Raw genomic sequence first — 24,796 nt, 5'->3', positions numbered from 1 at the left:
TCTTAGGAATTTTAGAATCAGTTTCAAAAATGGGAACCTGATGCAATCCGACCGAACTGTTGCTTGAGGAATTGCAACCCGGTATAATTAATAATAGTTATTGAGGTTGTGCCGTCTGCGCTTACGAGTTGTGGAATATTATTTATAGAATAGAGCTCCTGAACTAATTACATTAATTTGCAGGCAACACGCATCTACTGATAAGAAGAGGGATAAATTTAAAGGTATGTGAACCAAACTTACGTCATCAGTGACGACCTATCGCTGTTTAGTTGTTGGTCACACATGACCGACCTGCACTCGGAGTGACCTTACATGGAGTTAATGTACGAATTGTGTGCTAGAATGCGAGAGGAAGGTAATCCACAAATTTCTGAAAAATGAATTATTGTCGTATCAGGATAGTATTGTCATACATTTATTATCCCACAGTGTATGAATAATTAGTATCTAGTTTTATTGGTCCACTGTACAAAAGAAAGATTTTGGAATATCTCTGAATCGCATTGAAATTCAAAATATCTCATACCATGTCTGTATGGGTTAGCTCCCTCTCGAATTCTAGTACTCAATTGTAAAGTGGGATTGATAATATTTTGTCGACTTACGTGAAAGCCGTGAACTTGGCGCAGGAAATTATGGTTCAAAATGACAATCTTCATTCTTAGCATGCACCAAATGAAACAGAGGCAGTCCAGTTTATGAGATTTTTGTATTTTTAATTGAACAGCTGCTGTAATGTCGAACTGGCTAGGTCCATTTACGTCGTGTACGACTATGCAGAACAGATGTAGCCCGTGTTTCAACTAGAGAAAATGCTTTCAAAACGTGTATTTTTCTAAAGAGACGTGGTTTGACGAAGGAAGGTTTCCGCTGATAAGCAAGGTACTGCGTTATCACAGTCATATCGATAACCATGTAATCCCGCAAAGCACGGGGCTATTCTGGTATCACAGATACGGTGGCAGGCCGGCCGCGGCTTCGTTCCGATAGCGGACTGCAGTAAATGAGCAGTTTTCTGAGATCGATCAACGCGTTACGATTAACGGAATGAGTCCTACGTCCAGTCCAAATGTAAATGTTACCACTCAGGCATACTCGTTCTTAAATATCTGTCCTACTTACTGTTTAGCTATGAGAACTGTTATCGACATTTTCGAAAATGCTAATATCTCTAAAATGACACTTCCCGTCTTCTCCTGGCGTGCTCTATTGGCTACATAACGGTTACACAGGGTGGTGCAGTTGAAAGTAGCCCGCCTCCCTTTTGAATGCGAATGTAATATTTCGACTTCTGAAATAAACAACTACAACAATGGATAGCTTTATGCAAAAAACGATTGTTAGCATAATTCTCTCAGCATTTCGTTCAAGTTGGACGTTTCTCTCTTCTGTCTGCAAAATGACTTTCCCGATAGCAGAATGCGTTGAAATTGTGGAAGCATACGTGAAAAGAGGTTCGATTAAGAAAACTCGCGAAATTTTCGGGATCAGGTATCCAAACAGAGGATTACCAGCAAAGCATGCAATACAGAGATTGTATGAAAATTTGCGCACCTACGGGTCTGTGCAAAATGTAAAACGACAAAGAATTCCTTCAGTTCTCATGTTGTTGTTGTGGTCTTCAGCCCAGAGACTGGTTTGATGCAGCTCTCCATGCTACTCTATCCTGTGCAAGCTTCTTCATCTCCCAGCGCCTACTGCAACCTACATCCTTCTGAATCTGCTTAGTGTATTCATCTCTTGGTCTCCCTCTACGATTTTTACCCTACACGCTGCCCTCCAGTACTAAATTGGTGATCCCTTGATGCCTCAGAACGTGTCCTACCAACCGATCCCTTCTTCTAGTCAAGTTGTGCCACAAACTCCTCTTCTCCCCAATTCTATTCAATACCTCCTCATTGGTTATGTGGTCTACCCATCTAATCTTCAGCATTCTTCTGTAGCACCACATTTCGAAAGCTTCTATTCTCTTCTTGTCTAAACTACTTATTGTCCACGTTTCACTTCCATACATGGCTACACTCCATACAAATACTTTCAGAAACTACTTCCTGACATTCAAATCTATACTCGACGTTAGCACATTTTTCTTCTTCAGAAACGCTTTCCTTGCCATCGCCAGTCTACATTTTATATCCTCTCTACTGCGACCATCATCAGTTAGTTTGCTCCCCAAATAGCAAAACTCCTTTACTACTTTAAGTGTCTCATTTCCTAATCTAATTCCCGCAGCATCATCCGATTTAATTCGACTACATTTCATTATCCTCGTTTTGCTTTTGTTGATGTTCATCTTATATCCTCCTTTCAAGACACTGTCCATTCCGTTCAGCTGCCCTTCCAGGTCCTTTGCTGCCTCTGACAGAATTACAATGTCATCGGCGAACCTCAATGTTTTTTTCTTCTCCATGGATTTTAATTCCTACTCCGAATTTTTCTTTTGTTTCCTTTACTGCTTGCTCAATATACAGATTGAATAACATCGGGGATAGGCTACAACCCTGTCTCACTCCCTTCTCAAACACTGCTTCCTTTCATGTCCCTCGACTCTTATAACTGACATCTGGTTTCTGTACAAATTGTAAATAGCCTTTCGCTCCCTGTATTTTACCCCTTCAGAATTTGAAAGAAGTTATTGCAGACATTAGCCGAAGAATTATTCAGAAACCAAATAAGTCTACACATAAACTGGCCCAACAGGTGCAGGTAAGTAGAAGGAGCTGCCAGCGGGTATTGAAAAGTCGTAACCTGAAGCCATATGGTGTGCAGTATTTACGATAGGATGACAGTCGGGAACCGTGTAGATTACTGCACGTGGCTTCTGAATAACATCAACGATGGTTTGTTAGACGTTTCCATTACATCGTGAGTGAAGAAGTATGATTTCATCCTTTCGGTCATGTCAATTCGCAGAACACGAAGTACTGGGCATCGGAGAACCCTCACACTGTCAGCAACCACTCCATGATGCAAAAAACCGGGTGTGTGGTGCGGTGTAACAGAACGCGTATCATTAGACCGATATTTTTTGACACTATCCCCAACAGGGTTGCATACATGGAAATTTTTGACACATTTTGTGCTCAGCTCACTGCATATGAAAGACAATTTTGCTTCTTCCAGCAAGAATGGGGCAACATCCCACATGTCTAAGCTATTGCTGGAACGATTCCGTGAAGTCTTTACTGAGGAACGAAGTGTCAGCAAACATTTATGGCCATCACGTACGCCTAATCTAACAACATGTGATTTTTTCCTGTGGGGAAGAGCAAGGTATATGAAACAAATCCACACACACTATAGGAACTGAAAGACATCAACCGTGAAGTTGCCGCCATCGACATTCGAACTTTACGCTGGGTGATCTGAATATACCACCATGCATCATTTCAGAGGAAGGTCTAACGTGCCTTTGAGTCAAATTTCATATTTCTACGACGCAATTGGAGACAATTATGGCGTTTCGAAAAAGTGATCCTTTAATTGCGTTGCGCAGTGTATAAGCTCCATGAAAACATATTCGATGTCAAACTGTAATTTATTGTCGAGCATATCGACGTGAAATGGGAGAAGGGACTATCACCCGCAACTATTTATCGCTGGCTTCGAGTCGTGAACGAAATTTGTAATCTGTTGACTCATTTATTTCCCCCCAAAAGGTATCTATATGAGTTCTTATGAGGAAGCTGACGGGGCCATAAAGATAGCGCCAGCTGCTGTCATTTCGCAGCTGTGCTGACACATCACTTTGGCCATACCTCTCGCGATCAGAAGGACACAAATGTCGATTCGGCACACTACTTCTTCATACGTCTATAGAACACCTTACCGAATCATTCAGTAGCTAGCCAGAGCAATTTTCTATTCCTTTCTCGTAGCTGCTCTATCTCCATATTGACGATTGTCATTGTCATGCCTAGCGCTTGAATTGTTAGCGATGTCGACTCCTGTCATGACTAACGTTATCCCCTTTCTTGACCAGCGAGAGAGGAAGGTTGTGATGGTCCGTCTGATGGACGACTAGTGTATAGAGCAGCGGTCGTCAAACTTTTTCGCCCAAGAGTCAATGCTGAAGTCGTGGTGCGGTACCTCGAGCAGAATATGTTCCGATCTTATTATTAATTGAAGAGAGGAAATGGAAAACGTTCTAAGTGCCAAACATCACATTTATCAGAAGAATCAAAAAACAATGTACGAGGGCGTTTGAAAAGTCCGTGCAAAATCCGAGGGATGGCACCACCAGCGCGCATCGAGGTCATGTTTAGTTAGTAGCATCTTTGGAAAGAACGCACACCAAGTTTCAGCCATATTGGTCTATTTCTTTGTGTTTGGCATTCATATGAATCAAGAAAATCGAGTGATTGTCAACAAATGGACGAAAAAGAATTTCGTGTGGTGATTTAACCATACTTTATGAAAGGCTAAACGCCTCAGGAGACTAAAGAAAAGCTTGATAAACATTACGGTGACTCTGCACCTTCGATTAGAACAGTTTATAGGCGGTTTCTTAATTTTCGGAACGGCCATGTGGGCACAAGTGATTCTGAACATTCTGGACGCCCTGTGAAGCTTACGTCTCCAGAAATCATTGATAAAATCCATGATATGGTGATGGATGACACCAGAGTTAAGGTGAGTCAGACTGCTAATGCTGTGGGCATATCGAATGAACGGGTACATAATATTTTGCATAAACATTTGGACATGAGAAAGCTATCCGCAAGATGGTTTCCGCGATTGCTCACGCTTGACCAAAAACCGAAGGATTGTTTGCAGCTGTTCAGGAAGAATCTGCAGGACTTTAAGCGTCGTTTCGTCACTGTGGATGAAACATGGATACATTACTATACTCCTGAGACCAAACAACAATCTAAACAATGGGTTACCAAGGGATAATCTGCACCAAAAAAGGCGAAGACCATTCCCTCGGCCGGAAAGGTTATGGCGACTGTCTTTTGGGATTCGCAAGGGACAATCCTCATCGACTATCTGGAAAAGGGTAAAACTATTACAGGTGCATATTATTCATCGTTATTGGACCGTTTGAAAACCGAGCTGCAAGAAAAAGTCGTCGATTGGACCGCAAAAAGTCCTTTTCTATCACGACAATGCACTAACACTCACATCAGCAGTTCTGGTCGCAAAATTAATGGAAATAGGATTCCAACTCGTTTCACATCCCCCCTATTCCCCAGACTTGGTTCCCTCGGACTACTATTTGTTCCACAATTTGAAGAAACTAATAGTTGTTTTGCAGACTTGGACAATTCCTATTATGCGGAACGAATCAACAAATTAGAACAGCGTTGGACGAAGTGTAAAAGTCTAAAAGGAGACTATGTCGAAAAATAAAAAAGTTTTGCCCCAAACACGTAAGTAGTTTTTATTTTTGTACGGACTTTTCAAACGCTCCTCGTATCTCTTTTTGTTCATAATTTAGTTGTATCCAAAAAATTGAGAAGGGGTCCCGATATCACACAATTACGCTGGCCATCTCATAACGACAAAAAATAATTATGCAAATTAGAAAATAAATAACTTATTAACAGTGTTACAAGTGCCGTACCAGGAAACTAACTACTTTTAGGTGCTAATAAGAAGGATTTCGTTCCCAGTGCCATTAATACAAACGTAATATGTTTTATTTGCGATAACACAAATATAGAAATACAGCAGTAATATTTGCACAGTAGAAAAGTAGTCAACAAAGACTACTTAAAATTTATTTTAAGTTTTTTTTACAAAAGAAGAACAGAATGAAATTTGAAAAACTCTGCCTACTGACTTCTGGTTCTTACACTTCATTTTTGCGATCAGATGTAGCAAAATTTACTGTGTTGTTGAAGAAGAAACGGCAACATCGTCAACAGGTTTTTGTAATGCAACTGATAAACATGGCTAGTCTTTCAGATGATTTATGGCCTGGCATACATCAGGCACGGTCTTTCTTCTTTTCAATACACCTACATTTTTCCATTCTTCGGTGTCAGAGTAAAAATTTTTATATAGCTATTTAAGATACGGGACACTTCGATCATACTTACATTTGGAGATCTTAAACTCGAGCATTGCAACAATGTTTCAGTATCATCTTTAAAATCGGATAAGCCAGTTTTATGCATTGGAATTATATGGAATGGATTCATAGGCTTAATTGAATCAACAGTCTTGTGTAAATCTAGCGTAACAAAGGCCTTACTTACCCTACTTCGTTTCTCTATAACTGCAAAATCTCTGCCGCCACTCATAAAGCTGTCCCCAACGGCCAAAATTCTATGTTTCATTTCTTCAACCCATGCTAGGCTACATGCAGGAGATGTAGACACATGGTACTTGGAAGTCTATTGGGAAGCACTGCTTGACACTAAGAGCATGCGCCATCTAGTAATAGATTATGTCAGAATCGTTTTCTCTATGATCTGGCACTTGGAGCAAGGCTAGGGCATGCAGCACAGTGCCGAGAACACAATAGCATTGAAAATGCGTTTTTTAAAAAAAGGGCACTCATAACGTTTTCCATCTCCTCTCTTCATTGTGAGTAACCTAAGATTTTTGAAAACATATTTAGCGATTTTAAAAGTAGTTAAAATTAAAATTTAAAACAGTCTTGATCGCAATCTTGTTAAAATATTTTTTTATTGGAGTGAGTGACCGGTTTCGACTGTATGAACGAGTCATCTTTAGACTCTGTGAAGATATATTGCCACGGCAACTATCGATGCACTTTAGTAGCATCGTTCCGCTGTTATTACAGAAATGTTGGTAGGATTCCGCCATAGAATAGTTATTTTCCATGGCGCTGACATTAGAACACAGCAAAATTAACCATATTACTATGGCATCACATAATCGTAATATACGACGTATCTCCCTCTATTACAATCTTTGACAGCACCACTAACGTCTACAGCGGAGCAGGACGCCATTTCCATGGTAGCCCTCGATTATCCACGTAAACGCTGGGGCAACGACAATCCTTGGTTCAGATTTACTAGTTCTTAGTTTAGAGGGCAGCACACTCTAAGCCTTATTATTTCATACCAATGAACCATTTTAATAGTATAATTTATATTCATTGACGAATAATGATCAATAATTGACATTACGATGTATTCCAACTGTAACTGTTCCTTCGTAGTTATATATTAAGTTATCTAATCATGAACGTGTTTTCTGATTGGCTACTTATGATGTCATACTCACAACGGTGATTGTGACCAGCCCTATTAATACCCGTTCCCTCCATGCACAGTCAGCAGTTACACGAGCGTCGAGGGTCGACGCAACTCATCTGGCAGTGTCCATCCACCGCTCCGGGTATAATTTACTACTATTTATCCTATTTTTATACATTTTTTCATATACTTATTAATAACGTCTATACTATTTTGGCAATATATCTTTATAGTGTATGAAGATTTTCGTAGAGTCGAAACCGGTCACTCACTCCAATTAAAATTTTTTTTAACAAGATTGCGATCAAGACTGTTTTAAATTTTAATTTTATGGGTAGCCTACATAAATTTAGTATGTTTTGACCCACCAATAAACTAGCTACAGTAAGAATGCTGTAAGTTGGCCGCCCTGGTAGTTAGAAGTCGGCACCGTTCCGAACACTTCTTGTCAACTGTCCTCTGCTTTAGGTTGCTGCCACCCTCAGTAACCTCGGAGTTGTCACACTGTAACTGGATGACGAAATGTTGCTGCGGTGTCTGTGTGAGCGATGGTCTGTTGAGTAACAACAGTAATTTTACTAAGACATAAATGCTTTATGAAATATGAGACATGATAGTAAATATTTACAAAATGTTTTGTACGTCTTTTGTCTTCTACTCATTGTCTTGTACTGCCATGGCCTCGATTTAATTTCATATTCTTGCAACAAATAAGTAGCGCAATTGAAGGTAACCGTCTTTGTAACGTGCGTTCACTAGTCCATGTTTCTTCAGTGTCAAAATTTATATCTTAGCAGCTGATCGGTACCAGTCGCGCACGTCCATGGGTTGCCAGTATTGGAGGATACACATAAGACAATCACCCTTTAACTCCACAGTAGCCGCACAATTTCCCCCCTCTCCCCCAGAAGGGAGCAGCCAGCTTTACTCAGCTCATGGCCGAATTCATCAACGTGATTTAACATTAAGCACATTTTAAACTACCACTGTGCCTCTAAGTTTTTTTTTCTTACTGAGTAGTAAATCTACACCGTTAACAAGCTCTTAATATCAGTTGACTTTTTGGATTCGGCTGTTAGTTGTTCCCTTTCGAGGGCCCGCATCTCGTGGTCGTGCGGTAGCGTTCTCGCTTCCCACGCCCGGGTTCCCGGGTTCGATTCCCGGCGGGGTCAGGGATTTTCTCTGCCTCGTGATGGCTGGGTGTTGTGTGCTGTCCTTAGGTTAGTTAGGTTTAAGTAGTTCTAAGTTCTAGGGGACTTATGACCACAGCAGTTGAGTCCCATAGTGCTCAGAGCCATTTGAACCATTTGAACCCTTTCGAGGGAACCATCCTGGTCATTCAGCTGTTCGATGCATTTTGTTATAAAATATGTCTGAGGACCCGGGCCGCATGAACACTTTATTCGGGTCGCATGCTCCCTCGGGTTGCAGTTTGACGTCCACAAACAAAGAGCATAAGCGCAGACACGCTTACGACAGCCGGTCGAATTTCGTGATTGAAGGAAATTGTCTTGCTACCGGTCATCCGATGGAACGTAACAACACAGTGACTCTGCTGTGCACTTTCAATTACTGGGACAGTGTTGTTAAAGAAACTGGTGAGATTAAAATAGTGAGGGACCTTGTAAACAGAGATGTAGGTGTTTGCTTAAATTCTGCCTGGAACGCTGGTCTGTCCTAGTTCAACAACAAAGGAAAACAGTTGGCACTACTTGTCCACCCGCTTTTAGTTAATATTTCACTATTGACGGCATCTGCCGCAGTGTGTCTTAGGTTGGGTGGTGGAGTTAGACATTTATGATGTGTATTGCTCTTCCTGCATACACTGTCGTTTAGTTCCTGGTTTATGTAACGCCTGCCCATCGAGTGTTTAAGGTGTTAGGAACAGCTCTGTCTCGTTTCATCTGATCCTTGAAAATGATGGTGCGTTCACCTGTCGAAATTGAGCGATTGTCGAGAATGATGTCTGGCTGCCGTCCTGTGTGTCATTTACATTTGATACAAAAAATTCGAAACTGAGCCCAAAAATAAAAAACTATGAGATTAAAACAATGTAAAACTAACATGCTTTGATTGCTTGCGCCTTGCCCTGCAGTTTTGGCAGGGTCCTCATGGTTACAATCGGTTTTGACATGGTTAAGTTGAAAGGGTGGCTGGATGCCCTTCCTGCCGCCAACCTATACCCTCCCAGGATGGAATCAGTGTACCCCAGGTATCTGCGTCTACTGTATATTATGAAATAGTGTGAACGTGTTTCAAATGTCTGCGAATCGTGTAACTGAGGCGGAACATGGGACCCAGCCCAGTATTCACCTAGTGGGATGTGGAAAACCGCCTAAAAACCACATTAAGCCTGGCCAGCACACTGGCCCTTGTTGTTAATCCGCCGGTAGATCCGATTCGGGGCCGGTGCGCCTACCAGAGTCCAGGAAGTAGCGCATTAGCGCTCTCGCGTAACCTGGCAGGTGAAGTACAACTAACATATTGATAAGAAGAGTACAAGTTAGCAGCGAGGTCCTAGAACCAGTTGAGGAATTTTTGTGTCCAGAGCAATTGATGACAAAGATTGTATGGAAAGCAAACTAAACAGACAAGATTAGAAAAGGCGAGGAGTGCTTTTGGTAAACTAGACAGACTTTCCTAAACTCAGCTTCCTGTTTATCTGAAAGGAAAGTTTAAAATTGATGCGTATTGCCAGTTTTGACATATGGCAGAAAAATGTGAACTTTCAGTACGAAAAATATTACACTACTGGCCATTAAAATTGCTACACCAAGAAGAAATGCAGATGATAAACGGGTATTCATTGGACAAATATATTATACTAGAACTGACATGTGATTGCATTTTCACGCAATTTGGGTGCATAGACCCTGAGAAATCAGTACCCAGACCAACCACCTCTGGCCGAAATAACGGCCTTGATGCGCCTGGGCATTGAGTCAAACAGAGCTCGGATGGCGTGTACAGGTACAGCTACCCATGCAGCTTCAACACGGTACCACAGTTCATCAAGAGTAGTGACTGGCGTATTGTGACGAGCCGGTTGCTCGGTCACCATTGACCAGACGTTTTCAATTAGTGAGAGATCTGGAGAATGTGCTGGCCAGGGCAGCAGTCGAACATTTTCTGTATCCAGAAAGTCCCGTACAGGACGGGCAACATGCGGTAGTCCATTATCCTGCTGAAATGTAGGGTTGCGCAGGGATCGAATGAAGGGTGGAGCCACGGGTCGTAACATCTGAAATGTAACGTCCACTGTTCAAAGTACCGTCAATGCGAACAAGGTGACCGAGACGTGCAACCAATGGCACCCCATACCATCACGCCAGGTGATACGCCAGTACGGCGATGATGAATACACGCTTCCAATGTGCGTTCACCGCGATGTCACCAAACACGGATGCGACCATCATGATGCTGTAAACAGAACCTGGATTCATCCGAAAAAATGACGTTTTGCCATCCGTGCACCCAGGTTCGTCGTTGAGTACACCATCACAGGCGATCCTGTCTGTGATGCAGCGTCAAGGGTAACCGCAGCCATGGTCTCCGAGCTGATAGTCCATGGTGCTGCAAACGTCGTCGAAGTGATAAGATGCCTGTCATCTCGACTGCTAGTGATACGAGGCCGTTGGGATCTAGCACGGCGTTTCGTATTACCCTCCTGAACCCACCGATTCCACATTATGCTAACAATCATTGGATCTCGACCAACGCGAGCACCAATGTCGCGATACGATAAACAGCAATCGCGTAGGGCTACAATCCGACCTTTATCAAAGTCGGAAACGTGATGGTACGCATTTCTCTTCCTTACACGAAGCATCAGAACAACGTTTCACCATGCAACGCCGGTCAACTGCTATTTGTGAATGAGAAATCGATTGGAAACTTTCCTCATGTCAGCACGTTGTAGGTGTCGTCACCGGCGCTAACCTTGTGTGAATGCTCTGAAAAGCTAATCATTTGCATATCACAGCATCTTCTTCCTGTCGGTTAAATTTCGCGCCTGTAGCACGTCATCTTCGTGGTGTAGCACTTTAATGGCCAGTAGTAGTGTACAAAACTGAGGACTTCACAGCAATTAAGAGAGATACACTAATAATGAGACAAACCGTTTTGACCGGTTCCCACACTGAGACTGAATGCTGCCTTGTGGCTACGCAGCCACCTGACGCAGTAAGTAATGTACAGGCCTATGAGCAAGGTGAAGACGAATGGGAATAATTCTTGCGACGCACGGGGCAGAAATGGCGAAATCCACTGACGTAAGTGACTTTCACAAGGGGCAGATTGTCATGGCCTGGCGCCTAGGAAGGAGAATCTCGGAAACAGCAAAGCTGTTCCGCTGTTCGCATCCTACTGCCGTGAGCATCTGATGGAAAGTGGTTGGAGGATGCAGCAACAATGATTAGGTGACATTTTGTTCGGCTCCACGCCTCATCTCAGAACACTGAGGTCGGAGGTTCGCTCGCTATGTAAAGCGGGATAGGGGGCGATCTACGACAGATCTGACGACAGTGTACAACGGCGGTGCAGCCAGAAGTGCTTCGAAGCACATCGTCCAGCGTACCTTGTTGAAGGTGGAGTTCCGTAGTTGAATCGAGATTGGACTGTGGACCAATGGTCGCATGAATCATGCTTCATGTTACCGAACATCGATGGTCGTCTTCGGATACACCGTTATTGAGGCGACTGGTTGCTCGAAACATGCACCACAGGTCGGTGGAATCAGTATTATACCTTGGATGTTATTCACCTGCGTTAACGCGGGATCTGTCGTAGTCATCGAATGCATCATTACAACTGTGGACTACGTGAACGTTATTGCGAACTACCTTCATCCTTTCATTCTTAGTGTCTTCCCCGACGCAGGTGGCATCTTACAGCATGTTATAGGTCGAGCAGGATACAGCGGCCGATGTGGATTGACGAGTTTTCGTCCGTAGCTCTGGTCGAGTTCGTTCGTTTGTTCGGAAGGGGAGGCCAACAAGCCTTTGCCAATCTTCGGCCGGTCGGCAATGACAGAATCGACGCGCAGCCCTGCAATCTTTCTCAAACGATTTTATAGAAATTATTCGGTAAAAATTTCATTTTTGCTTTACTTGCAGCTTTACGTGTCACGCTCACTATGATGTGCCCATCATTTCGTTAATGGTCAAAATATTGTGACATTTACGTGGAAGTAAGACAGGGCACAAAATTCGAAAAAGTTTACAATGAAAAATAGGGGTCCCTATGGTTTTGCGTTTGGTGCATATTACATAATATGTTGCTGCGTATGAAATTTAGCTAACATACTGAATTTTTCTTTAGGTCTCTATCTGCCCCGCACTCTCGGGAAAATTGACCTGACGTAGCGCACTCATTTGTGATAGCAACGAGCCAGCGGTAAAGCCAGAATGAAATATCCACGACATTCCTCATATTTCATAAACGGTTTGAGATATCGAAATGAGATTTTAGCACATGATAACACGCAAAGAGGAGCGTTCAAATGGCTCTGAGCACTATGGGACTTAACATCTCAGGTCATCAGTCCCTTACAACTTAGAACTACTTAAACCTAATTAGCCTAAGGACATCACACACATCCATGGCCGAGGCAGGATTCGAACCTGCGACCGTAGCACTTGCGCGGTTCCGGACTGAAGCGCCTAGAACCGCTCGGCCACCGCAGCCAGCGAAAGTGTTTTGCTGTATGGTCATTATGCAAAATTCATTACCTACCGTGCTATTCCACTTACTACAGACTCTTCCGATGAAAAAATGTAATTTTTAAGGGCCATCGATAGCTGATGAAACGAGAAATGCCATGGGTTTTGGAACAACATAAGTGAAGTCATTTCACGTTTATTTTGTACTGAAGATGTGCTTTTTCATAAGATATTGACCTTGCTTTCCCTCAATTGCTCACTTAATAGAATTAACAAACCACTGTTTCAGAATTATCTCGCATTTGCGTCTGCACAACACGTTAGTGAGGTGAGACAGTGTAAACTCCGCTGTGTTTTGGCAAAAGAAGCAAATTTTAACATGGTAACAAGAGAAATGTGCAGGTTTTAAAAATCCCCATTCGTGACACTTCTCTGAAAGTTACGAATGTTCTACAAAGGTGGCGAAAGTAAGTCGCTGCGTTTTCGACGGAATTCTCTTTAGATACTAACCAAAGAAGAGGTGACAGATATTTTTGAGTGATCACCATACAAGTGGGAGCGTGAGGGGACCCCGCTTAATATTTACAAAAAATGTGAGTGTAGGCTTGAGTTTAGAGCGGCACTTCCCCTCCAGCAGTCGGCATTTCCGCTACAGCGCCCTCCCTCAGCCCACACCACTGCCGCTCTCCCCAAACGTGCCCTGCCATCTACCGGCCACGGTATTCCGCGTGCACTTTCTTCTTATAACTACACGTCTCACAAGGCCATAACCGTGCTATAGTTCTTTGATGGGCATCATAGTGAACTCATGTTGACGTCTTGTCCACCAAATCGGCCTGGTGTAAATCCAACTGGAACATATCTGGGACGCCATCGGGTGCGACCTCCGCGCCCACAAACTACCGGCCCGGTACTTACGAGAGATGCGTGACCTGTGCGAAGATGGCCGGTGCCGCATACCTCCCGGGACCTACACAATGGCCATCGATTCCGTACTACACAGAATCGCTGTTGTGTTGCGTTGGATTACCACGCGATGAGGCAGGTGATTGTCATGTTTTGGCGCGTCTATATTTTGTTTGCAATTAGTAAGAGAGATAGGAAAACAGAAGTACCTCACATAAGGGAAGACCGAGACGGTGACTTAAACCAAAGGTTCTCTAAATTTCCTCAGCAGCGATCCACGAAAAGAACGCCTCCTTTCCTCTAGAGACTCCCACCCGAGTTCCTGAAGCATTTCCGTAACATTCGCGTAGATGATCAAACCTACCAGTAACAAATCTAGCAGCCCGCCTCTGAATTGCTTCTATGTCCTCCCTCAATCCGACCTCATAGGGATCCCAAACGCTCGAGCAGTACTTAAGAATAGGTCGTACTAGTGTTTTATAAGCGGTCTCCTTAACAGATGAACCACATCTTCCCAAAATTCTACCAATGAACCGAAGACGACTATCCACCTTCCCCACAACTGCCGTTACATGCTTGTCCCACTTCATATCGCTCGGCAATGTTACGCCCAAATATTTAATCGACGTGACTATGTCAAGCGCTACACTACTAATGGAGTACTCAAACATTACGGGATTCGTTTTCCTATTCATCTGCATTAATTTAAATTTATCTATATTTAGAGTTAGCTGTCGTTCTTTACACCAATCAGAAATCCTGTCCAAGTCATCTTGTATCCTCCTACAGTCACTCAACGACACATTCCCGTACACCACAGCATCATCAGCAAACAGCCGCACATTGCTATCCACCCTAACCAAAAGATCATTAATGTAGATAGAAAACAACAGCGGACCTACCACACTTCCCTGGGCCACTCCAGATGATACCCTCTCTATGAACACTCACCATCGAGGACAACGTACTGGGTTCTATTACTCAAGAAGTCCTCGAGCCACTCAGATATCTGGGAACCAATCTCATATGCTCGAACCTTAGTTAGGAGTCCGCAGTGGGGCACCGAGTCAAACGCTTTCCGGAAGTCAAGAAATATGGCATCCGTCTGATACCATTCATCGGTGAAGTCTACGAGAGTGGGTGTCAAATGAGTGACGATGGTAATGCTGATGTAACTTCGGTGCAATCGTTGAGTTCGCTAATGATGCTCTCTGTCTTCAATCGGTAATGAATGACATTCTTCTTGCTAAGCCACCGTTTCCATGCCATGGTTGCAAGGAAGACTGCGCCGGCAACAGTCTTCCCGAAAGCTCTCTACATGCGCTTTATGACATTTAGACAGAACTAACAAATCCTTGCGCTTAACTACTGGAAATGGAAAAAAGAACACATTGACACCGGTGTGTCAGACCCACCATACTTGCTCCGGACACTGCGAGAGGGCTGTACAAGCAATGATCACACACACGGCACAGCGGACACACCAGGAACCGCGGTGTTGGCCGTCGAATGGCGCTAGCTGCGCAGCATTTGTGCACCGCCGCCGTCAGTGTCAGCCAGTTTGCCGTGGCATACGGAGCTCCATCGCAGTCTTTAACACTGGTAGCATGCCGCGACAGCGTGGACGTGAACCGTATGTGCAGTTGACGGACTTTGAGCGAGGGCGTATAGTGGGCATGCGGGAGGCCGGGTGGACGTACCGCCGAATTGCTCAACACGTGGGGCGTGAGGTCTCCACAGTACATCGATGTTGTCGCCAGTGGTCGGCGGAAGGTGCACGTGCCCGTCGACCTGGGACCGGACCGCAGCGACGCACGGATGCACGCCAAGACCTTAGGATCCTACGCAGTGCCGTAGGGGACCGCACCGCCACTTCCCAGCAAATTAGGGACACTGTTGCTCCTGGGGTATCGGCGAGGACCATTCGCAACCGTCTCCATGAAGCTGGGCTACGGTCCCGCACACCGTTAGGCCGTCTTCCGCTCACGCCCCAACATCGTGCAGCCCGCCTCCAGTGGTGTCGCGACAGGCGTGAATGGAGGGACGAATGGAGACGTGTCGTCTTCAGCGATGAGAGTCGCTTCTGCCTTGGTGCCAATGATGGTCGTATGCGTGTTTGGCGCCGTGCAGGTGAGCGCCACAATCAGGACTGCATACGACCGAGGCACACAGGGCCAACACCCGGCATCATGGTGTGGGGAGCGATCTCCTACACCGGCCGTACACCACTGGTGATCGTCGAGGGGACACTGAATAGTGCACGGTACATCCAAACCGTCATCGAACCCATCGTTCTACCATTCCTAGACCGGCAAGGGAACTTGCTGTTCCAACAGGACAATGCACGTCCGCATGTATCCCGTGCCACCCAACGTGCTCTAGAAGGTGTAAGTCAACTACGCTGGCCAGCAAGATCTCCGGATCTGTCCCCCATTGAGCATGTTTGGGACTGGATGAAGCGTCGTCTCACGCGGTCTGCACGTCCAGCACGAACGCTGGTCCAACTGAGGCGCCAGGTGGAAATGGCATGGCAAGCCGTTCCACAGGACTACATCCAGCATCTCTACGATCGTCTCCATGGGAGAATAGCAGCCTGCATTGCTGCGAAAGGTGGATATACACTGTACTAGTGCCGACATTGTGCATGCTCTGTTGCCTGTGTCTATGTGCCTGTGGTTCTGTCAGTGTGATCATGTGATGTATCTGACCCCAGGAATGTGTCAATAAAGTTTCCCCTTCCTGGGACAATGAATTCACGGTGTTCTTATTTCAATTTCCAGGAGTGTATTTATTGCTGAATGTGTTCCAGTATAAGAGACTTACGCGGTTGGGTATTGTCGTCTTTGAAGTCAGTATCGCCATCTATTGCACCCACTCCAGGACCTACATAAAAAGCTCGACAGATCGATGGAATCGAAGCGCAACGTGGAGTACACTGATTTGCATCAGATCCTCACGAAGACATTTATTAGTCCGATGGAATCTCGGTCAAAAGTGTCTGACTGATGACAAAACGTTCCGGTTTCTCACACAGATAATATCAGTTTGAAACGTTCTTTTCATTCGCACTTCGGAGCATCCGTAGTTTCCAGGGAATTGGCCGCAGCCAGGACCCACCCACTCTGAGTGCATAATGGCGCGCGTGACGAACTGTGTGACGTACCGCTCCGCGGACTTAATAGGTAACGTTTATTGCCGGGTCCAGATCAATTCTCTGCAGTGTTACAAAATCAGCTTAAGTTTCGTCAGCCTCATTTTGAACAGAGAGAATAAAAAATCTCATTAGTCCAACATTAATCATTAAAGCCCTGTAACAATCCAACTACCCTCGGGAAGTTTCAGATATCCCACCAAATGTATACAGCTAACAGTTCATACTACGCCCCAAACTGGCTCCCAGCAATTTCAGCCGATAACCTCCTGAATTTTATTTGCTTTCAGCCTGCCAAGGCCTCTGTCGCATTTTGTCCGTAGAACTATGCTTCAGTGCCAAAATTCCAGGTATCTTTTCTCGCAGCACCAACTGTCCTAATCTCGAGCACGTAGTTTCCTAGCGGAGAGGACTATCCCTGTTTTTCAAGTGGCAGCTTCGATAAAAACAATAATGCTGCGACTGCGTCCGGAAACCCAAGTCCTCCTGGCCGGCCGAGCTGTCTTATTCTCCCACTTGGCGTCATTTGCGAGCGATATGGAAGGGCATGGGGTCAGGACACCGCTCTCCCGGCCGTTACAACTTTTCAGATCTTAGGTTCGCCACAATCCATCTAAGTGCGTCCTCAATTGGCCTCACGAAGGTGAGTCAACCCCGCTCCAATCCTCTCATCTACGAAAATTTCCAGGCAGAGCCCTCGGAAGCAGTCAGACACGATCACTCAGCTGTGGAGACGGGCAGTGGTAGCTTGTGCGGCCGGCCGTGGTGGCCGAGCGGTTCTAGGCGCTTCAGTCCGGAACCGCGTGACCGCTACGGTCGCAGGTTCGAATCCTGCCTCGGGCATGGATGTGTGTGATGTCCTTAGGTTAGTTAGGTTTAAGTAGCTCTAAGTTCTAGGGGACTGATGACCTCAGATTTTAAGTTCCATAGTGCTCAGAGCCATTTGATTTAGCCTGTGCGTCACTATTTTACTAGCAGCATACACTGGTCTGCAAAATTTAAGGAAGAAAGTAAATGTCGCATGATGTCTCACTGCCAAGCAATAAAGATAGAAAGAATAGTTAGTACAGAAAGTAAGTGAAAGAAATAAACAACAAGACGTACAGAAATAGACCTTTTTTCAATGACAATAATAACGTTGAGATCACAGCGACTCACGATTGTCTTTTGGACATTACAAAAGGCGGAACATAGGGAGTGTGATCAGCGCGGATGACAGTGCATGCACTAAAACGTGGTCCCATGCCGATCGCAAGGTTGATGAGGAGTTCTCGAGGTACGACGTTACATATCTTTCTTTCTTTTCATCTTTGGTTCAAATGGCTCTGAGCACTATGGGACTCAACTGCTGAGGTCATTAGTCCCCTAGAACTTAGAACTAGTTAAACCTAACTAACCTAAGGACATCACAAACATCCATGCCCGAGGCAGGATTCGAACCTACGACCACAGCGGTCTTGCGGTTCCAGACTGCAGCGCCTTTAACCGCACGGCCACTTCGGCCGGCTTTTCATCTTTGTTGGACTGTGGGGCAATGGCTGGCATGTATTTCTTGAGGCAATAATTTATCAACAGCTGTATGTATTGTAGAAATTTATTTTATGAACTTCTTATATGGTACGAGTTTCGGCATTACATTGATACCATCTTCAAGCCCCACACGTCATAGTCGTAAAATCGCTATACAGTCTGTGTCGTCTGGCCACCAAGAGCTGTTTCACAGCAGTTTGATTTACGGATCCAGTTATACGGCTCCTTCCGTGTATAGCGATTTTACGACTATGACGTGTGGGGCCTGAAGATGGCATCAATGTAACGCCCAAACTGGTAGCATATAAGAAGTTCATAAAATAAATTTCTACAGTACATATGGCTGTTGGTAAATTATTGGATCAAGAAAGACGTTACATATCTCCGACAGCGCAGTCGACAACTCCAGGACGGTTGTTGGTGTATGTAGAGAAGTGCTGGAGTACGTCTCCCCAACGCATTCCACGGGTGATCGACGGGCTTTAAGTCGAGGGAACGACCAGGTCAGTCCATCCGTCGAATATCTTCTCGTTCGAAAAACTCTTCCACCTGCGCTGTTCGATGTGATTACGCGTTGTCAATCTTAAAGATGAAGTGAGACCGAATACATGCGTGAAATGTGGAAACACAGTGTCACAGTAATGTTGACCGGTAAGTGTACCGTGGTCAAAGATTTGGAGGTCAGTACCCCGATGCAACATTATGAGTTCCCATACCATTGCACCTGGAACACCAATGCGATGAATTCGACGATGTTTCTGGGTGCATTACGAACTGTCATATGGTGAAAGGTGTTCAAATGGTTCAAATGGCTCTGAGCACTATGGGACTTAACATCTGTGGTCATCAGTCCCCTAGAACTTAGAACTACTTAAACCTAACTAACCTAAGGACATCACACACATCCATGCCCGAGGCAGGATTCGAACCTGCGACCGTAGCCGTCGTGCGGTTCCAGACTGTAGCGCCTTTAACCGCTCGGCCACTCCGGCCGGCTGATGGGTTATGCATGGGGATCGAATCAACCTGTACCGCATCAAAACAGCCTGAAGATGACGCAATGAAGCGTCAAAACTGGTAGCGACAGAATAAAATAAAATCGTAAGGACGGCTGTGGGTGTTTTTATTTTTTGTCACGATAGTAAACGGCCGTCGTCCCGGAGACGTCCTGCTAAAAGGATGGACATACAGAAGATTTCTTCTTTAAGAGCCGACTCCAGAGAAGGTAGTGCTGTTCCACGCTGGGATCTGGACCGAAGTCGACGTCCTAACTCAGACGTGAGCCGTTAGGTTCAGATCCGGACTCTGGGCAGGCCAACCTTCTTCAGGAATGTTATTATCCACTAGCCATTCCCTCACATATGCTGCTTAAACAGAGGGTGCATTGTCATGCTTATACAAACAGTCTCAGAACTTTTCCTCTGCTGTACGCTGAACACAATGCTGTAAAATAATTTCGCATCTTTCCCCGTTTGGCGCTTTCTAAAGTGCGATAAGAGGACCACAACCTAGCCACGAAAATCACCCCTATATCCTAACATCAACTCCTCCGTACTTCACTCTTGGCATTACACATGATGGCAAGTAACGTTCTCTACGCATTCGCCAAAACCTCCCATCGGATTGCTATATAATAGGAGATGATTCATCACCTCAAATCACTCGTTTCGAGTCTTCCACTGTCCAGAGCCGTCGCTCTAAACACTTCCTGTAGCGTTGCTTAGTACCAACTAGTGAAATATGCATCTCAGCTATTGACCCTCAATCTTTTTAACTCCCTATGCACAGTCATTCTGAGAGTTGGACTGCTGATAGCACTTTGGAACTCGCAATTGATTCCTGCCATGTTCTACAGTTTCTTTTCGTTAGTAGACGAGTCTGCCTAGTCTGTGGCTGTTGCTTGGCATTTCCACTTCACTGCCGCGTTGCCAGCAGTCTAACTGGGCACGTTTAGTAGGACTGAAATATCCCTGACGGGTGCGTTACTCACAGGACATCCAATGATTAGTCGAAGCTCTTCGGACAGACCTACTCTGCCGTCATTGCTTCTCTGCAAGCAAGGCAATACTCTCTCCCCGTCTCCTTTTATATTGGCGGGTCCGCCTCTCGTGACATCTAGTGGTGAATTCCACATTACGAGATAGGGGCATCAGGACACATCTGATGAGATAGTGCAAGCGTGTCGCTCGCCGCTTGGTGCAAGGCTACAGTGCCAAAACGCAGCGCCGCTGCTTAAGTCTGCTTATCCAGTCCGACGGCGTGGAACGCATTAAACGCAGAGTGTCATATGATGTCACCGCCTGGCGCGGCAACAGGTTGCGCCACAACGTGAAACACATTTTCACGCTGGTTTCTCATTGCCATAGAATGCGCGGGCGAAGAGTCTTCCCAAGTCGTCAACACTACCGACAGCCGACAATTTGCAATTTCGTCATTTTTGTTGTACGTTAGTTTGTATTGCACGAAACACGAGTGCAGCGTTAAAGGTCCATGTTTACAATATAAACTAGACAAAGATGCCCACTTTTTCCAATGGATGGGGCCCCTCCACTCCCACACCAACGTGGTGACCAAACCAAAAGTTCTACTGTCACCTCCTTATAACATTGCAGTTTTCGAATCGTGAATCACAGGATGCGGGCTGTGATGTTATCCATGCGTATGGGTAGGATTAGTCATTGACATGGTCCATCAGAAGACAGAAAGTGGACTAAAGCTATCGAAGGGCAGCGGTTTGTAAGGACAGAGGGAAAAAAGTGCCAAGGCAAGCGCCAAGGGAGAAAACCTCTGCGATGGACGGGTAGTAAGGGCAGTGTCGGCTTGCTAGCTGCGACAGTGCATGCAAGGTGTGGTTATGTTAGTGCGAGGTATCGTGCATCGTTACCTTTGTCGTTACGGAAGCTCGTTGTAGGACTTGCTGCTGCTAGTGCGTCCCTGTAACAATTCAAGGTCGTCATACACTAGTGGGCGACCGGTCATAGATCAGCTCACAGTATAGGGGGTGTGTGTGGCTGGTTTCCCTGCGATTGTCTGTTTTTCGGTGGGTCGAGCATCTGGGGTTGCCAGTAGTAGCTGTGTTGCAGGGGCTCGCCAGTACTGTCGTGTTAGCGTGCTATGGACCGTAGATGTTTAGTTTCTTGCTAATAGTGTCTTTGGTCTATTATGTTGCCATCTATGATTGTGGTCGTAGTTACCCAGAGAAAGGATAAACGGGTTACGCGAGTGTCTCGTGTTTCTGTATAGTCGTGTGGAGAGTTTCTGGAATACCTGCAGGTCGGTATCTAGCCGATATTCCCGGTGAATGTCCGCGGTGCGTGTGTAGGCGGAGCGTTGCTTATGATTCTGAGTACTTTGTTCTGTATGAGCTGCAGACGCCGCAGGCGTGTGGGCGCAGCATACCCCCAGACAGGGACTGCGTACGTCGTCAGGGGTTGACTAAGTGTCATGTACATAGACCTGGACACCCTCCTATTCAGTGTGCTACGCCTGTTAAGCATAGGGTAGAGCTGTTTGAGCCTCGTGTTTGCTTTGTTGGTCACGTGTTGAATGTGGTCCCCCCAGAGTAGTTTCCGGTCCAGCCGGACACCGAGGTATTTGACCTTCTCGCGGAAACGTATTGGGCGTGCATGTAGTGTTATTGGGTTGCAGTGCCGATGTTTGCGCAGTAGTTTCAGTCTTCTAGTGAACAGAACGGCTTCGCACTTGTCGAAGTTTACTCTAACACGCCATTTCACCAGCCAAGGCTCTGTCGCGCAGAGTGCAGTCTGTAGTCGTGAGTTAATGTTAGTCGGCTTCCAATCTTGCGCAAGTATGGCAGTGTCAACCGATAAAGATGCCCGCGTTTCAAAGGTCCAATTACGGGAAAGTAAGTGAGCGATGTCATGCATACTCCGATTCATCTGTGTTATTATGGAATTTACGTCTCCCACTGCTGAGAACAGTAACAGTGATCGATGCCTCAAATTGGACAATGTCGTTCTCTTGTGTCAAGCTTTGGTTAGCTAAAAAAAATATCGTTCACGAGCCAAGAGAAACGAATGATGTTACTTTTTTATGGAAAATACAGAAGTAACGAGAAGAGAACAGTCGAGTTGTAGGCACATAGGTATGCCGACAGACTGCGTCCAACAAGAATGACAATTCAGCGAATGTACAAAATAAATTGTTACTGGATAGGCACTGGATTACTTCATAGAGGGTAAGGAGCAAGGCTACGAACGAACGGAGCGAGCGAAATAGATGCTCTGGAAGCTGTTGCTCATAATTCACATGTTAGTTCCAGAGATATTGTAAGTGTCTCTGGAATAAATAAGACAGCCTGTGTCATTAGCATTTTGCATGCAAACAGCTTTTATCCATATAATTTCTCATTTCACCAGCAGATTCACCTGCAGCAATGCAGAAGAAGCACAGAATTCTGTTGCACAGCTCTGATGTGACATCAGCACAATTGGTTCTTTCTTGAAAGAAATCTCTTCACCCATGAAGCTGCATTTGCAAATCATGTAAAGCTGCATGTAAGAAATACGCATTATTGGGGGCGCTGAGAATCCGCACTGGCTCAGGCAGACTGAACATCAGAACCGGTGGAGGGTGAACGTTTGATGCGGGATTATTGGAGACTGCGTACTTGGTCCTTACTTCTTTGGAGAAAACTTCATGTCACGGATTGCGCGGCCTCTCCCTCGGGCATGGGGGTGTATGTGTTGTTCTTAACATAACTTAGTTAGTTTAAGTAGTGTGTAATTCACACACATTTGAACATTTTTTTGGAGAAAACTCAATGTGTAAAGGATAAGCACAATTTCTTACTGAATAGCTTCTGGCTGTCCTAGGGGAAGTGCCACTTGAAATACGTAGATTTATGTGGTACCAGCACGGTGGGTGCCCGACTCACTAGTCGCTTGTTTCTAGGAAAACACTCACCCATGTTTTCCCTTGTCGTTGGACAGGACATGAAGACGATATTAGTTAGCTTGGGCGTTTAGCGGATTTGACACCACTGGACTTCTATCAGTGGGGTAATCTCAGAGATGAAACCTATGCACAAGTTCCGACTACCCAAGTGGATTTAAAACATCACATTGTTGCAGCATGTGCAGTGCGAACCAAAGACCGTATTTTATTGATACCGTACCTAGAAGGTGCAACATAGCGCTACCTAGAGAGCGTGCCCTTTCTGTACGATACTAGGCAAGGGGCTGGAGGGCTCACACGCTGATGCGTGGGTCCCTGCATTCTATATCTTTTATTTTAAATGAATTCCTTTAACTTGACACCTATGTGATTTTTAGGATATGTTAAAGATTGATGAAAATTGATTACCTATTTATTTTAAACACTATCACTCGACTTTACAGCGATTGCAGCAATTGTTCCAGTTTACAGATATTACAATTTTACAACTTATAGCTCGAGTATATTATATACAAATCTGCACGCACATTTCTACGGGATTGCGTCGACCAAATGTATACCACCAAAGTCTCCCAATATTGTACATGCGACATCCACTATGTGAGGAGGATAACGGGCAAACTGGGAACCAGATACATTAACACAGGGGGTCAAATTTCCGAAATTAAACGAGAACATTCATTTCCCTACAAAATCCGAAGCTGTAAATAAAAGAATTAGTGCAAATATTCAAATACCTCTCTTCCACGCGTGAACATCGAGACAGACGCACTGAGGGCATGTCTGCTCACTTACCCGTCTTCTGTAACACTCCCAGAATATCGCGGGCACCCAGAGGTCTTTCTGGGCCCCGGTGGAGGGGATGGTCGAACCACTTGGCCGTGACCAACCTCTCCATCCCAGATCTTGTGACGCTGGAACGTCTCTGACTTTGACTTGCCTGTGCTGTCTCTTTGATCCCCCACCCAGGAGTAAGCTGGCACTACTATACTACAGAACTACTTCCCAACTAAGATTTGGCCACGCTTTATGGAAAGGTGTGAGGAGGATTAGGAAAGTTCATGTGCAGATTCACATTCACGTACAAGAAATGCATAATACACGTCACATATAAACATGTATTATGAAGCCTGACACATTTTTTCCACCCGTCCACATGGGTTCTGTTGCACCCGCGGCTGGCCGCGTCGTGCAATAATATTGGCGGCGGAGCCACCTCCGTTTGTATTTCCCGGTGCGAGCGAGCGGCGAGACCTGCTGCTTATGGAGCGGAAACTACTGTACCGTTTCACAGTCACCGAATTTCTCCTCTGAATGTTGTCAGTTTGTTGATTCCCATCTACAACGGGAGAAACGATCATCGCAATAAAACAAGAGAAATCAGAACTGACACGGAAAGATTTAGATATTCGATTTTCTCCAGTCCTATTTCAGATTGGAACAGTTGAGAAATA

This window comes from Schistocerca piceifrons, chromosome 4 (genome assembly GCF_021461385.2).
Source record: "Schistocerca piceifrons isolate TAMUIC-IGC-003096 chromosome 4, iqSchPice1.1, whole genome shotgun sequence".
NCBI lineage: Eukaryota > Metazoa > Arthropoda > Insecta > Orthoptera > Acrididae > Schistocerca > Schistocerca piceifrons.
Note: the sequence above shows the minus strand (reverse complement) of the source record.